At 44.3% G+C, this 15,566-nt stretch overlaps 1 protein-coding gene across 5 annotated transcripts in view; it reads right to left on the bottom strand.

The window, feature by feature from the left end:
- LRRC3B (leucine rich repeat containing 3B) overlaps positions 1-4,864 on the bottom strand; it is a 112,622-nt gene extending 107,758 nt beyond the window's left edge. For 2 of the 5 annotated variants that reach the window (XM_056129216.1, XM_056129215.1), the window contains exon 1: positions 2,379-2,647. The gene's annotated coding sequence lies outside the window, so the exon portion shown is untranslated. Of the gene's footprint in view, positions 1-2,378; positions 2,648-3,123; positions 3,257-4,728 lie in introns of those variants that run through there. The other 3 variants (XM_056129214.1, XM_056129217.1, XM_056129218.1) reach the window with 3 other exon arrangements.
- Positions 4,865-15,566: the final 10,702 nt, after the last annotated feature.

The raw sequence follows: 15,566 nt of genomic DNA, 5'->3' as shown, positions 1-15,566 counted from the left end.
CTGTCACCCAACTCAACCACCTAAAGAAGGTTTACCCTGATCAGGAGATGTAGATATTATTTTACTGGAAGGGTGCACAGCCAACCATGCTCAGGGCTTACACTTTGTGTTCAATGATTCCTCCTGGCAGTGTCTAGGTGTCAGGGATCGAACCCAACCCAGGTCAGCTATATACAAGGCAAGTACCTTACCTACTATACTATTACTTTGGCTCAATGGTCTAGATTTTAAAGGTTCTCCCTGAAGAGTAGGGGAGTGTCTATCTCCAGTTTTAGTGAATTTTTTCCTTGAGATAATGGAAGTTTCTGGGATTCAGATCAGTCAATTAACACAGATTATAAAACAGAGTCAGTAGAGAGAAGGGCAGATGAAAGGGTAGGATCTTTCCATTTATTGTACTAAGCTGTTCTCCAGTGTCCCCAGTACCCATTACAATTCTATTTATTTAGTTAGTTTTTGGCATTTTGGGTCACACCTGGCAATGCACAGGGGTTACTCCTGGCTCTGCACTCAGGAATTACTCCTGGCAGTGCTCAGGGGACCATATGGGATGCTGGGAATCAAACCTGGGTCGGCTGTGTGCAAGGCAAACACCCTACCCGCTGTGCTATTGCTCTAGCCCCACAATTCTATTTCTTTTTATTCCCATTTTCTTACCCATTTCCAGATACTGCCCACAAGGACTTCTGCTCTGGCTTTTCTCAGCATCAGGGATATAAATTTGCTCCAGAGGGATATAAATAACTTTCCAGATGACTTTCAAATGATTGCCTTTAACTCTCACCCCTATGAATCTAATACCTAGCCTTTCCCCAATCTTTCTTCATTTTCTCTTCTTCTGAATTTTTGTTGGCTTTTCTTTAGAATCGGAGGATCTGCTGATACCATGATACAGAAGAAACACAAGGGTTGTTTTAGAAACCAAAGCTCTAGCCTACAAGAGTATTGAGTATATGGGATTCCAAAGCTGCTGAAGAAAGTCCTTCTGTTGAAGGGCCTTAGGAGTGAGGAAATGGTAAAGAATAATTCTTCCTTTTTCTGGCCTGTAGTAAATAGTTTCCAATAAAACGATATTGTTTTGCTTCAGATTTATATCAGCTTAAAGTTTAACTCAAGGGTCAGACATTCATAAGAAATAATACCCACTTATTCCTTTGTTTTCGGAGGATTTTTCCCTCTGATGTCCTACATTTTCTCTTATCTTCACAAACACTTGGTATTGGAGCAAGACAAAGTCGCTCAACTTGACAAAATGACTTAGCTAAAATGGTTGAGAATTCATTTCATGTTACTTAGAACCATCTGAAAAGTTGTACAGTCAATTTGTATTGATTTTAAGACACAAATATTGTACTGTTAATGTTTTTTCCCCTTAGAATAACTGCCTTTGTGGCAGTCTATTCATGACTTAGAGTGACTTATGCACCAAGTTAGTTTTCACCAAGGGTCAGAAAACAATGATTCTAGTACTAGCTATGCTATAAACACACAAAGTAGCCTTATTTGCCTTACACTTATCACCGAAATTCTCCCTGCATCTGTCCTGGTAGGGAAAATACCTGAGATCTCTTTCACTGCTAATGTTTTGTGATTCAATCTGTAAAGATGATCTCATTTGCCAAATGCAGTTTCTACAATTGTGACCAGAGAGCAAATCTGAGCTCACATTTAGAAACGGAATACAACCAACACAGCTAGAGGAGAAAGTTCTAAGCCAGCAGGCAGTTCCTTAAGTTTGTTCCCAGGATGGGAATCCTAACACACACCAAGTTGTACCCCAAAGGACAGGGCACTTTCCAGTCTCCACACAGTGACCACAGGAGCCCACAAGCAAAGATTGCTATTTATATGCCCCTGGGAGTTAAAGCAAAGGTATGGAAGATTATATATATATGTGTATATATATATATATATATATATATATATATATATATATATATTGCCTTTAGTGTTCTCTGTGGTCAGCTGTACGCATCCCTAGCACTTTCTGGCTGAATGCAACGAACAAGTGACTATATTTCTCCCTGACTTAGTTTTCTCTCCAATAAAATGGGGAAAACAACTTTATCCTCCAGGGATGTGGTGAAGATGAAAACCGAAACAAAATGCAGAGCACCTGCAGCAGAGTGCCCAGTCCAGAATAACAGTCAGGGCTAGCCCTGATGACTCCTACCACCTCCTGTTTCACCAGAAGAGATTAGCAACTCCAAACTATCCACTTGACATGGATTTGAATGCCTTCCCTCAATAGCTCCCAAAGGACATGCTCCCACCTGTTCCCACCTGTAAAGGGAAGTGGCCTGAGCACATAACCAGGTGGCAAGCCGCCTGAAACAAGATGCCTGATGCTAACAAAACACTTCATTCTGCGAGCCTACCTCTTTTGCAGGGAAAAAACAGAAGCCCAGGCTCAGTCCCACGACGCCCGACCTGTGAGGGTGTGGCCTTTGTGCTCTCCAGCCGCACCTGGTGGAGCCTGCGCACAGGGAATCCCCGGTTCTGCTCCTTGGGGCCCTGGAGCGACCCAGTGGCAAAGAGCTCGCTGCTCCAGGGGTGTCCCGGGATTGGAGTGGAAGACGTCGGGATTCCTTCCCGAGCTCTGGGTAGTCCACGTCACTTCTGGTGGGGTCTGGCCCAAGCGTGGGTCACAGGGGGAAAGAGGGGGACTGCCCCAAGCTCCGCTGGAATGCTCAAGCAGGAGGCTGCACAGGGCCAGCGCAGAGACCGCTGTGCCCCGAGAAACTGCACGTGGCAAGTCTGAACAGGGCGGAGGGCGGACGAGCGGGTTTTACGCAGCTCCAGCCCTTGGCAAAACCCCCAATTCTTCTCTTACTGGGCCAATAGGAACCCGGCGCCGGACTCCGAGCCAAAGGAGCCGCTACAAGAGGGGCGTGCACCTACTCCGAGAGGGAAGGGTTAAATGAGGTCTTCCCAGTCGTCGGCAGCCCAATCTGCCCCCACCCGCAACCAGTGGACCCTGGGCACCGCACCTCCTGCGCTCCGGCAGTCTAGGCCACCCTCCAGCAAACGGCCTTGCACTCCAGTTTGCGGGGATGCAAAGGAGGCGAGGACCTCGCCTTCCGGAATCCGCCAAACGCGCCAGGAGCAACCAGAAGGATTTACCTAAGACCCACCTCCGCCGGGGGGCCCTGGGTCTGGGCGCTGGGTGTTCCCTCTACACGCTCACGCCGCGCCCACACCCCTCCGTCCCGCGTTTCCCCGCACTCCCTCTAGCTCTGCGCTCGCGGGCCTCCCGGGCGCTGCACTGGGCTCGGCTCCCGCCCTTGCTCCGCCCAGGTGCGATTGGCAGAGGGGCGGGGGTGGGGGGAGGAGGCGGTGCCCACTGCAGCCTCCGCCCCTGCGCTTTCCTCCAACCGACTGAGACCTGGGTGCACCTGCCTGACGCTGGGGACTCCCCCCTCCCCGGCCACACGCCTTCCCTTAGGGGCCAGGAATCTCCGTCCCACCCTTCGACTGTGAAGACAGCCTTTACTCTCAAGATGCGGGCAGGGGAGGTGGTCGTGGGGCTGCCCATTTGATTGCGGAGGTAAAAGGGTTGTACAAAAGCGAGTGCCGGGTCAAGGAGAGGACCAGGATTCTCATGGAGCCAGGATAAAAGCATCCGGGCTTCGATCTGACCACCCCGTCACTGCCCAAGACGCCAACGCATTCAGGATCTAAAGGGGAGATTTCTTTTTCCAGGGGCGGGAGATCTCCCCCACCCCCATACACCCACAAACCTGCCTCCCCAACTCCCCGGCTCCAGGCAGTCGGGGAGGGGGGGGGGGGGCTCCACTCTGTCTCTCTGCGCCTCCTCAGGTGTCAGGCCCCTCCCGCCGCCCGTATTGACACTCTCGGGCCAGAGCCCTCTGGGCTCAAATCGCTTTCCCTCCTAATCGGTTGGTGGCGACTTGGGGCAAGCCCCGCAGCTTCCTCCGATCTCGCTTCAGCCTCATCTATCCCCACCCTCAGCTTCAGGCCGCACCCCCAACCAACAATCTTTGCCTGCCCAAACCATTTACTTCTCCCACGCAGAGCTACACCTTGCAGTTCCCACGGCGCGCAGCCCCCAGTCAACTCCAAGGGTGATTCATACCGACTTGGGGGGGGGGGTGCAGAGGCTAAGGTGTATGCATGTGTAATGACTCTGGGGCACAGCACATAGACCCAAGAAGTGGGGGCGGGGGCGGGGTGGGGGTGGGGGGTCCCGCAGCCGTCTCCGCCACGTCCCACCTCTCACTATCAACTCGGCAGCTACCCAACAGCTCAAGCTGTAGAAGCACGGCTGGGTGCGAAGCCTCGTCTCTCTAGCGGGAGCTGCAGGGAGAGAGTGAAAACTCGACTGGCAACAACACACCGAGAAATGGGCAGATGCCTATGGCTGGAGCGGGGAGGGGGGCGTGAGGAGGTTGAGGCGGGAGAGAGCTAGGGGACCACAGACGTGCAGCTTGGAGGGCACCAGGTGAGCATCGCGCGGGGGAGGGGGGTCACAAAAGTTTGCAGGCTCTTGTCCTTCTGCCAGCCGGCTTCACGCGAGCCAACAAGGTGGACTTCCCTCTTCCTAGGAAGGGGGGTCCCTTCTAAAAGGGAGCGTCAAATCTTGGGGTTCGGACGTGGCTTAGAACTGGGGTGCCAGCTGTCCATTCTGGGAGCGACTGCCTAGGTACCGGGGAGTTGAGAGGGACGGTATGAGGCTTTTTCGCAAAGCAACAGGCGGCTGCACCTTACCTTGCGCCAGTCCCGGGCTGGGGCGGCTGCTCCATCCTCACGGCCCCAGGAGCTGTTGGGTGCGTCTGCCCCGGGTCTGCGCGCCGATCCGGCTGCAGCGGCCGCTCTCCCCACCCGGCGGCTACTCCCGCGTCCCCCCGCGGACCGGGCGGGGCGGCCCGACTCCCGGGAGGCGCGGGCGGCGGCTGCGGCGTGGGTGCGCGGGCAGCGGAGCGCGGGACGCGTCCTCCAGTGACTCCCCCGGCCGGCGGTGCGGCCGTGCGGGGCCAGGCGGGGCTCCCCCGGGCCGCGGTGGCGGCCCCTCTCGGAAGCCCGAGACAAAGACGCTGGGGAAGGCGCAGCGGTGCTCGCCCGGGAGGCTGGAGGCTCAGACGCTCCGGGGGGGAATCGCCTCTGAAGCCGGGCTGCGGAGGGGGAGGCGCGGGGAGCGGGGACTCGGAACGCCGCGGGGCGTGAGCGTGACCGAGCCCGGCCCCGGCTCGCCGGCTGGCGGGTCCGGGATGGGGAGAGGGCGGGAGCCCAGCGCCGGGGCGGGCGGAGCAGAGCAGGGTTGCGGGTCCCGAGGCCTCCGCCACCCGCGCCCGCCAAGCCGTGGGGAGGACGGTCACCGCCCCACACTCGGTGTCCCTTTCCAACTACTGAGATCCCGGGAGAATTAGACCGGGCGGAGCAGCCGAAGGAGGACCTGGGGGTGGGGGGGGGGGGGGGGATTGGTCCTCTGATGGGGAGGAAGAAGCCGAGGCTGAACATCCTTCGGATCAGTGATGGCCCGCTGGGAGCCAATATAGTTCAAAGGCCTTTTGACGGAAGGATGAATTTCCGTGGGTTCTGCGCCCACGCCCCCCCAGACAAGATCTTATTCCGAATGATCCCTGGCAGTTCGCGAACATTTAAGTGGGATTGAGGAGTGGTCCCGATTCCCAGGAGGCAGGTTCCTGAAGCAGCTGTTGAAATTCCATTCTCTTGCGTTCCCTGCTTTTCCTGGGATGACTGGGTGTGCTGCTGAAATTGGAGGCCAATACACCCCTTAAAAATTGTCAGTACGTGTTGTAAGATAAACGCGAATGATTATTTTAGTGATGTTCTTAATTTATATTATCTTAATTATTTATCAGACCTGCACCCAAAACAACTACAGCCCCCCCACACACACCCACAATTAGCCACAGTCCCAGAAACCAGCTTTCCCAGTCGCCACAAATACACTTTCACCCTCCTTTGACCACTCCTCCCTTCACCCCTAACCTCAGCAGAATTAATCAAAATTCATCTATCTCTCACAGCATCCTCACAATTATATTTATCCATCACTGGAAAAAAATGCACATTTATACTTAAAGATTTAATAGCTATTGTTTACTCACCTGTATGGCCTCAGCCCCCTCTTTTCTTACTTTCTCTCTCTTTTTTTTTTTTTTGCTTCCACTACAAATCCAAACTTATTTTATGTTTACTGGGTACTCAAGGAAAGTTGAACTAGTTGAAGGTCGGTTTCTCCTTTAAACACAGCTAAACATTCTGCCCATCCCAAAATAAATTGTTTAAAAATAAACACTGTTAAATCCCAAAGTCTTTTAAATTAAAGGAAGTTGGGTCCTGAAAAACTGAGCAGTTTAGGGGAAGGAAGGACATTTACAGATAAGCTCACAGCCCCTTTAACTTAGAGGTGAAACGATTAATTCGGCTCTGTTTCTAGGCCATCTTCTCCCACTGATTACCTCCCCCTCATCCCCCACTATTTGCTGAGTTTCCCAAGAGAAACCAAGCTGTTGTAACAAGTGCTTAAAACAAGAAATATGTACTCAGTTGCAACATGTACAGTAAGGCCAGGCCAGGTGGAGAGTGACCAAAACACCTTTATCATCTTGTGCCCGTGTCAAGTATGTTGGATGGCTGCCAAAATTTTCACATTTCCAAAGAAGTTCTTGTTCTGGATGCATTTTAGAACAGTTTGAGATGTGTTTTATTGCTGAGCGTTCAGAAACCTGCCTTAGAGTTTAGGAGTAGTTCAGACCATTTTTTATGTTCTGTCTCTTTTACTGATAAATTCTGTGATTGATACTCCAGATCAGAAGTGGTCTGTTGTAAAGGTCAAAATATATGCAGATTAGAAAAAACATAACTCCTAAGGCATCCCCTTGATGGTAGATATTAATTTTGGTCCTGAGAGATTTACGCATGGAGTCAGACATTTCTACTTGGTAGTTCTGTGTCTTGATTTGTTCACTTTATAATTACTTTTGTGTTCTTTACCTCATATAGCTGATGGGTTTTAAGTGAAATGGTATTTGTGAAACATTTATTATAGTGAGTAACACACAGCATACATTCATTTGGGGGGGGGGTTGGGGGATTACTTTGGTAATCATCCAGTGATAAGTAAGCTTTAATACATTTTTGTTTTATATATGTATTTGGATTCATGTCTAGAGAATAATATACGTAAGCATTACCAGTGATTATCTTGTAAAAATGACAAGGTAACCAAAAGCTTTGGAATTTACTTTCTAGTTTAGACCTGTTTTGATTAAAGACATGATATCTCACTGTTGCCAAAGAAATTCTCCAGAATTTGTATGCTTTCTAGTTGGTTCACATAATCATCAACAAGACTTACTGACTATTGGTGTCATCCGGCTATAAAAGGGATAAATGACAGGGCACAGAGTTTGTCACCTCCAATATAAACATAGATCTGTTTTGTAGCAACCAGAAGTCAACTCCAGTGCAACTAAACATGCTATTTAATATGAATAGCAGACTGGTTACTGCTCTTGCCTTATCTTGACAGCCAATAAAAAAAGGAAGAGGAGAGAAGAGGCATCAGAAGCTATCTTTGTAACTTTTGATTAGTGAATTAGAAAAGGAAGCCTGGCCTAGAAGAGTTATAAGATTCAATGACCTTCACATCCAGTAGTGGCCTCTCTGGACCAGAAGTGGTAATTACATGAAATAATACTAATGTTACAAAAATATAGAGGAAACTAACATGTAAAAGTATTATCAGTTTAGCTTTCTTTATAAACAGAGATCATTCTTTAAAATAACAGGCCTACTAATTTAGTATATTTATAAATAAATTTTTTTGAATTTTGAAATGCTTTCTCCCTCCGAAACTCTCTTTTTAGTTAGGAAAGCATTGATCTGAACCCTAGTTGAGTTTCCAAAATCCAAGTAGTTAGGGCTGCTCAAACCCTCTTGTCTGTTTAATGATGGGATCAAAAAAAAAAAAAGTCAACATAAGTCCTCTTGGAAGACTTTCCAGTTGACTATTGTTAATAATGAAGCACCTCATAATGTCTTGACTTAAAATAACAACAATCTTTTATTAGCCTGAATGTGGAATTTGGATAATAGCCAGGGAGGGAAGCTCACTTCTGGCCCACTCAGTGTCAGCTTAGGGCCACCAGACTCAGAAGCAGCGAACTTGTTTCCCAAATGTCTCACTCACAGACCTGACAGATGACTCTGGCTGTTGGCATCAATAGGAGCTGAGAGGCAGAGCCTGCAGTTTCTCACAGGACCCAATGAGGTTCTCCACAGTTTCTCATAGATTTCCTTGTCATGGCAGTTGGGTTTCCAGAAAGAGGTCTAAGAGTCAAATCTTCCTTGGATAAAGAAAACCAGAACTGTTAAAGCTTGCCTAACCAACAAGTCAGTCTCTAAAAGAAATTACAGATTTTAATCTGACAAAATTAGCTAGGGAATTGACAATTCTTTGAATGAGTCTGAGAGGTAGATCGATTTTCCTTTCATTTATGGAGATTATTTTATTAGGAATTAGAGGACTAGCTGGGAATGCAAATTGTGCAGCTACTATGAAAAACAGTATGGTGGTTCCTCAAAAAATTCAAAATAGAATTCTCATCCAGCTGTTCCAGTTCTATATTCAAAAGAAGCAAACAAATATTTCTCTATGTCCACATCTCCCTGTTCATTGAACATTTATAATATTTAAGACTTGAAAACAACCTGTGTGTCAATAAACAAATGATTGCATACAGAAAATGGGATTTATTTTTATATAAAAACTATTATTCCACAAAAAAATATAAGCTTCTTCCATTTTTGACAATATGAGTGAACCTGGACAGCATTATGCTAAGTAAAACAAGTTGAACAGAGGAGACAAATGTGTGTGTATGTGTGTGTGTGTGCGTGTGTGTGACAGATTCATATGAGATATCTAATAACAAAACCACAAACCACCAGAATTACAACTTTAGGAATCACATTGTTATCTACATGCAAACCCAGATGCAAGGGTCAAGGAGGAGATATGTGGACTTATATATCATGCATTGCACTGCACTGTCCTCCCGTTCTCATCAATTTGCTTGAGTGGGCACCAGTAACGTCTCCATTGTAAGACTTGTTATTGTTTTTGGCATATTGAATACACCACGGGGAGCTTTTCAGGCTCTGCCGTGCAGGCGGGATACTCCCGGTAGCTTGCCGGGCTCTCTGAGAGGGGTGGAGGAATTGAACCCAGGTCGACCATGTGCAAAGCAGATGCCCTACCCCCTATGCTATGGCTCCAGCTCTCGTATATCATAGCAAAAAGAAAAAACAGTAGACCGAGCCATTTAAATAAATTCAAAATGGTTTCTATATTTTAAATTGTTAATGGTGAAATGTTAATGTAAACATTAACATTTTACATTTCAATATGCAAAATTTAATGCTAAATTTCTATATTTTCATTTCATTTCATTTCATCATCCTGTTATTCGTCGATTGCCTCGAGCAGGCCCCAGTAACGTCTCTTTCATCCTAGCCCTGAGATTATATTCAAGGCTATTTAGGAGAATGAGACCCATCATTGTTACTGGTATTTGGCATATTTGGTACGCCACGGGGAGTTTGCCAGACTCTGCCCTGTGGGCAGGCTACATTCGATAGCCTGCAAGTTTGTCCAAAGTAGGAATGAGACAATAAGATGTCATAAAAAAAAGTTTTGATAAGATGTCGCGCGGCCACGAATGCGGCCGCGCGGTTCCGAGATCTGGATTTTATAGTCTCTGAGTCTTGGCCGCTGATGGGATTACACGGCGCCAGGGGGCCAGGTGGTGGGTGTGACCCCTGCCTACTGGAATTTGGAGGATCTGGGTGGAAGATGCTCGACTCCAATTCGAGTAGGCTTGGAGGTCTCGGCCCCGGAACCCGCATGGCTTTGTCCCTCTGCCAGTACCTTCATGTGTGCAGAGAGTGGTCTCAGCATGGTGGTGGCTGGTCCTGGAGGTCTTCGGCTGCCGGAGCCCTGGTCGGGGCGGGGAGGAAAGCTCAACCCGCTCTCCTCCAAGGGGCTCCGGGAAGGAACACCCAGGCGCGGGGCAGAAGACTGCAATTTCTATATTTAATATTTCTATATTTTAAAATGTTAATGATAAAATGTTAATGGTAAAAATGTTAATGGTGAAAACATGACTTCACATTGTCATGATTTCCTTGGGTCTCTTCAATTTTACTTTTTCCCATTTTATCTCATCGTTTTCAACTTATTCTTATGTTTATCTACCTTATCCAGGTCGTGTATGTCACATTGTATTACAGTGTTGACAAGTTCACCTCCCCTTTTAGACTAAAAGTTCCTTGAGAGCATACTTTATTCAATCAGTTTATGCCCCCATAACTTTTCACACAGTGTAGTGGGTGCTCAATAGATATGTATTGAAAAGATGAATAATTCAACATCCCTGCATTTCCAGCTCAATCATGCCATCTCCAAAATGGCAATACTGCTCTTGAGCTGCTCCACAGGGGAGCTAATTAATTCTCTGAAATTATAAAATGTTTTGAAGTTCCACAGTACTTTAGAAGCACTCAAGAACATTAATATGTACAATAAAGGCATTATTATTACTTCCCTGACACATAACTGGCAAATAATTCCTTCTTAATGTGTTTGTTTTGAATGTACTCAACAAATTTGTAGGAAGTAATGCATTGTTCGCTCATTTCTACTAATGGACACCTTGTGTGGACTAACTAAGATGCAGCTTCTCTAGCTCTGTTGTTTGTTCATTTCTCCAGCTATCAGGACTGCTGTTTGAAACAGACTCCTGACAGAAAGGGGACCATCAAATAAGAATCAGTTTTCTGGAGCTTTTATATCTTAGTAAGCAGAGAGGGTGTCTATGAAATTCTTGTAATTCTTTATCATCCTCTGAGCTACATAAATACCATGGGAAATACTATCCAATAATTGAGCCAGGATAGAGTTCCTTTTTCAAACATGGACTACTTCATGAAAATTTTGGGTGAGGACATAAGGGGAGGTGTTGGCAATGTGGATTGCATCTTTGGTGTGATGCCTGTGAAATGTATGTCACTGTTGCCCCAAATAGGCATGCTTCTTTCATATAGAGAAAGCCACACTGCAGTGTGAGAGCTAAAACTGCATCAGAGGCATTTCTGAAACGCAGACTGTAGTCAAGACTTGGAGTCACTGTTCTAACTGTAGGAAGATCTGGACAGGTCTCTGTTTTCCCACAACATTTTATCCATACACTCTCCTCAATAAATTCTCCGTTTTTTGTTAAATCTAACTGAAATTTGGTTGCTGTCACTTGGGACCCACAGAATTCCAACTAATGCAACATTGAAAACTGATTTGAGAAATTCTCAGAATATGTCTGATTAAAGGTTAGAGAGAGAGATCACTTGGGAAAACTTGATATGAGGGCTTATGTTTCAAACCATTAAAAGTCAGTGAATGACATAAGTGGAATCCTAGTTTTCCAGGCTATAAAATAGAACCTGACATCCAAAGAATGGACTCCTAGTGTTTGTCATTTACTTGAATATAGACTTTTATAAGGTACAAATTTGGATTCTTAGCCACTGTACCTAATTTAAGTACCACACAGTCGAGACTTAATAAATATTTATTAAATAAATTAATGTATGTTTTATTATATCTCCTCTTATCCCAGGAGAAATGTAGAAAACTTCCACTTATTAAATGTAAATGTAATTAATTATTTTATTTAACTTGTTATCAAATCTTGGAGTAGAGAACAAAGATAGACTGAGATCAATATTTTTCTCAAAGATTACACTGTGTATAGACACACTTGTCTGTGTTCTCTGAGATAGAATTCAAAAACTTCTATCTCAGAATGAATGTTGTATCATATCCCGATTTTTAATTTTTTATAGGGCATAAATATCTTTCAGGACAATAAGCAGTAAAGGAGAGGACTGGACTGGTATATTGCTGTATATATGCTTTTGGCTCTAGTTATCAAGGATTTGTTGAGTATTAAAGCAAGTCTCTGTTAGATAGACAAACAAGTGCAGGTCTCCTGTACTCTAGGAAAGTCTCTTAATTGGGATAGCTACCACTCTTTCTTTTTTCTTTTGCTAGGGGAAGGACAGGTGATGTTTTGGGCTACAATCAATGGTACTCAGGGCTTACTCTTGGCTCTGTGCTCAGGAATCACTGCTGGTTTTGCTCAGGGGACTATATGCAATACTGGGGATTGAACCATGGTCTTCCATCAAGCAAGGCTAGTGCCTAAACCCCTCTACTGTCTCCCAGACTTCTTTTACCTTTCCATTAAGGATGTCACAGCACTCCCAGTTCCTATTGGTGTTTTATGACCCTTGACACCACTAACCCTTAATATCATGATTTTCTGTCTCAATTTTTAGCTACGCAAACTTGTGACTTTATGCTTGGTCCCTTGAGAAATAGCTTGAAAATGTTAGGCGGGGGGGGGGGGGGGCGGGGGGCATGATTTGCCACCCTCAGTGACTGATGGGAATCAATAAATAGATATCTTGCACACTGTCCTCTGTTGGTGTGAGTTTGAGTCATGTCCTACACTACTTCCAAAAGATTCTCAGTATAATTGTGTCTCAAATACATATAATATTAACTTCTCAAAAGGGGTTCATGTATTGATTTCCTTCCTTTGTTTAATTTTTCTAGACTCTTTTAAAACTTTCCAGAAAACAACTCAAATTCTCACCTATCTCAAAGTTCTTCATTTAAAGCAATCCAAAATAAATTACCTTTCTTACACTTTTATCCTAATCCCTAGTGAAAGGGCCAAATTACCTGATTGATGAGGTAAAAAAAATCTGAGTATTGTCTATACATTTCTTTCTTCGATACGGTAAGTCTAATGAACAAGCATTTATATAAATTGCATTCCTCCACTTTCTTAAGGGTTTATAATCATAGAAATATCTGCAGTTAGTGATTAGATAAATATGTGAATTTAGGAATATTTAGAACACCTGCCAGATACTTACAGATCAAAAATACTTTGTTCAAATTTGTCCTAATGACACCAAGATAAATATTTTTAATTATTAAGATTAGATTCATCTGATTCAAAAAATTCAACAGATAAAAATATTTCAAATATATGTAAACTGTCAAATATATGCTATAGTCATACAATAGGTAAAGGTAAAGGTAAAGGCCCTCCCGTTGATCGTCGATTTGCTCGAGCGGGCCCAGTAACGTCTCCATTGGAGACTTTGTTGTTACTGTGTCTGGCATATCGAATACTCTCGGTAGCTTGCCGGGCTCTCCGAGAGGGGCGGAGGAATCGAACTCGGGTCGGCCATGTTGGCCGCATGTAAGGCGAACGCCCTACCCGCTGTGCTATCGCTCCAGCCCATAGTCATACAATAGAACATGATTTTTCTATTAATAAATAATCAGGGGCCAGAGAGTTAGTACAGCAGGTAGGGAGTTTGTCTTGTACTTGGCCAGCCTGGGTTCAACTTCCACTACCCCATATGGCTCCTGAGCACTGTCAGGAGTGCTGAGCATAGAGCCAGTAGTAAGACCTGAGCATAGTCAGGTGTGGCCCAAACTTCCTTACTCCTTAATAAAAGGAATTTAATAGGAGACATACTACAGGATGGCTGAATCTTGTAAATTACGGTAAATGAAATGGTGCTGTCACCAAAAATATTCATATATCATATGGTTTTGTTCATTTGAAATGTCCAAGAGATCTACAGTAATACAAAGCAGATTAGTGATTAGTTATGACTGAAACAGGGAAAAGGAAAGGAAGTGAAAACCAAAGGATGTGAGTTATGAAATAAAACTTACTGCAATGGCCGTAAGGTCTATTATATCACTCCTGGTTAGATATATATGAAGAATATGAAACCATTAAATTAAAGGTTTTATTCACCAGGATCCACTGCAACATTATTCACAATAAATAAAATAAGAGAAAAAAGTTAATTGTACAAAGTCAGATGACTATATAAAGAACACAGGTTCTATGTAAGCAATGGGATACTATTCAGTTATAAAAGATAATATTTTGTAGCATACAGAAAAATGAAAGGAACCTGGAGCATTGTGTAAAGCAAAATTGATTCTAAGGACAAAGACAAATATTGGATGGTTTCATCGATGTATGCAATACACAGAAACTAGGCAGAGAAACAGACAAAAGAAAATAAATAAACCAGTGAGGTTACTAGAGAGGTGAAGGTAAGATGAAAGCAAGAATGGAGGGGGTCAATTGGACGCTTTTAGTATTTTTTCCCCTTGACTGAAGTGATAAATACACTGAAGAACTTTGCAAGTTGTGTTGTAAATAGGAAATTTATCTTAAATATTATTTTTATCTCAGCAAAGCTATTGCACTATGTCTACATGATGCTATTAAATATTAACATGGGTAAGTGGTGTGAAAGTTATATAAAAACATTCTGTACTATCTTTGCAACTCTTCTTTAAATATAAAAATGATTTTAAAAATAAATGCTGTTTAATTGGCTCTAAAATTGAGAAGGCCCAAATATGGAGATATGCAATACTTGGACTCAATTTCTCTCTTAAAATGGAGAATAATATAGGTGGCTGTAAGACCAAACTCTGTATGTGGAAATTTTCTCTCTCTCTTTCTCTCCCTCATAATGATGTAGGTGCATAAGACAGAATGAACAAAATTACCACTGTGTCTCAGATGTCCCATTTCTTAAGTGCTCCATCATCCTCCATGTTTTTCTGTTAGCTTTCAGATATAAAATTTGGCCTGACAAGGTCTGGTCAGAGTTCCAAAAGTGCAGTTAATATTCTTATTATAACAATTTAATAGATATGATGAGCCAACTCAATTTGCAATGCCAGGAATTTGGGGAAAGAAACAAAATAAAAAGCATGACACAAACAATTGACGCCAAAGTGGCACTCCATAGCAATTAGCTGTTCTTGTTTCTTTTGCATCCCATCTGAGCTATTTTTATTTGTGTTTTATGAAAGTGGTATCATTCCATCAGCCCCATATGTAAGATTCAAGTTGCTGATGCAGCCTTTCCATTCCTCCGGTAGCACTTATAGAAGCCAGCACAATATTTCTGTTAGTTGGTCTGGAGTCAGTTCTGTACCTAATTATGGGGTTGATTTCCTTCTTTTGTATAAGTTTGCTCCACCCACTGGGGGTGTTAGGGATTTGACAAAGAAGCTTGCCCTAACCATTGCATTTTCGTAGTAAGAAGTCAAAGGCATGGAGGAACTGCCCTGGTTGCAGTTGTCTCTAAAATGAAAAAAGAAGCCTCAGAGAAGTCGATCAATCTATCAATCTCTTGGGCTTCGTTGTTTTCCTCTGAAAAAGAGAGGATTGTCCTAAATCATGTCTACAGTTCCTTTAAGGCCAAACATTCTTCCAAACACCAGCATTTCCTTGGAGTTTATTGATTAAGTAGTTTCCAAACACTAGACAAGTGCTGATATGTTGTTACCTAATATTATCTCTCATCTGTTTGCTGCATCTTAATGGGCAGTGACTGAGAAGAGTCCCGTGTTCTGGTGTCTGCTCTGAGAAAAGATTTAGGGTATAGAGTAAGGAGGAATA

Source organism: Sorex fumeus, unplaced genomic scaffold (genome assembly GCF_029834395.1).
Source record: "Sorex fumeus unplaced genomic scaffold, SorFum_2.1 ptg000072l, whole genome shotgun sequence".
Classification (NCBI taxonomy): domain Eukaryota; kingdom Metazoa; phylum Chordata; class Mammalia; order Eulipotyphla; family Soricidae; genus Sorex; species Sorex fumeus.
This window is presented reverse-complemented; position numbering and strand designations above follow the sequence as displayed.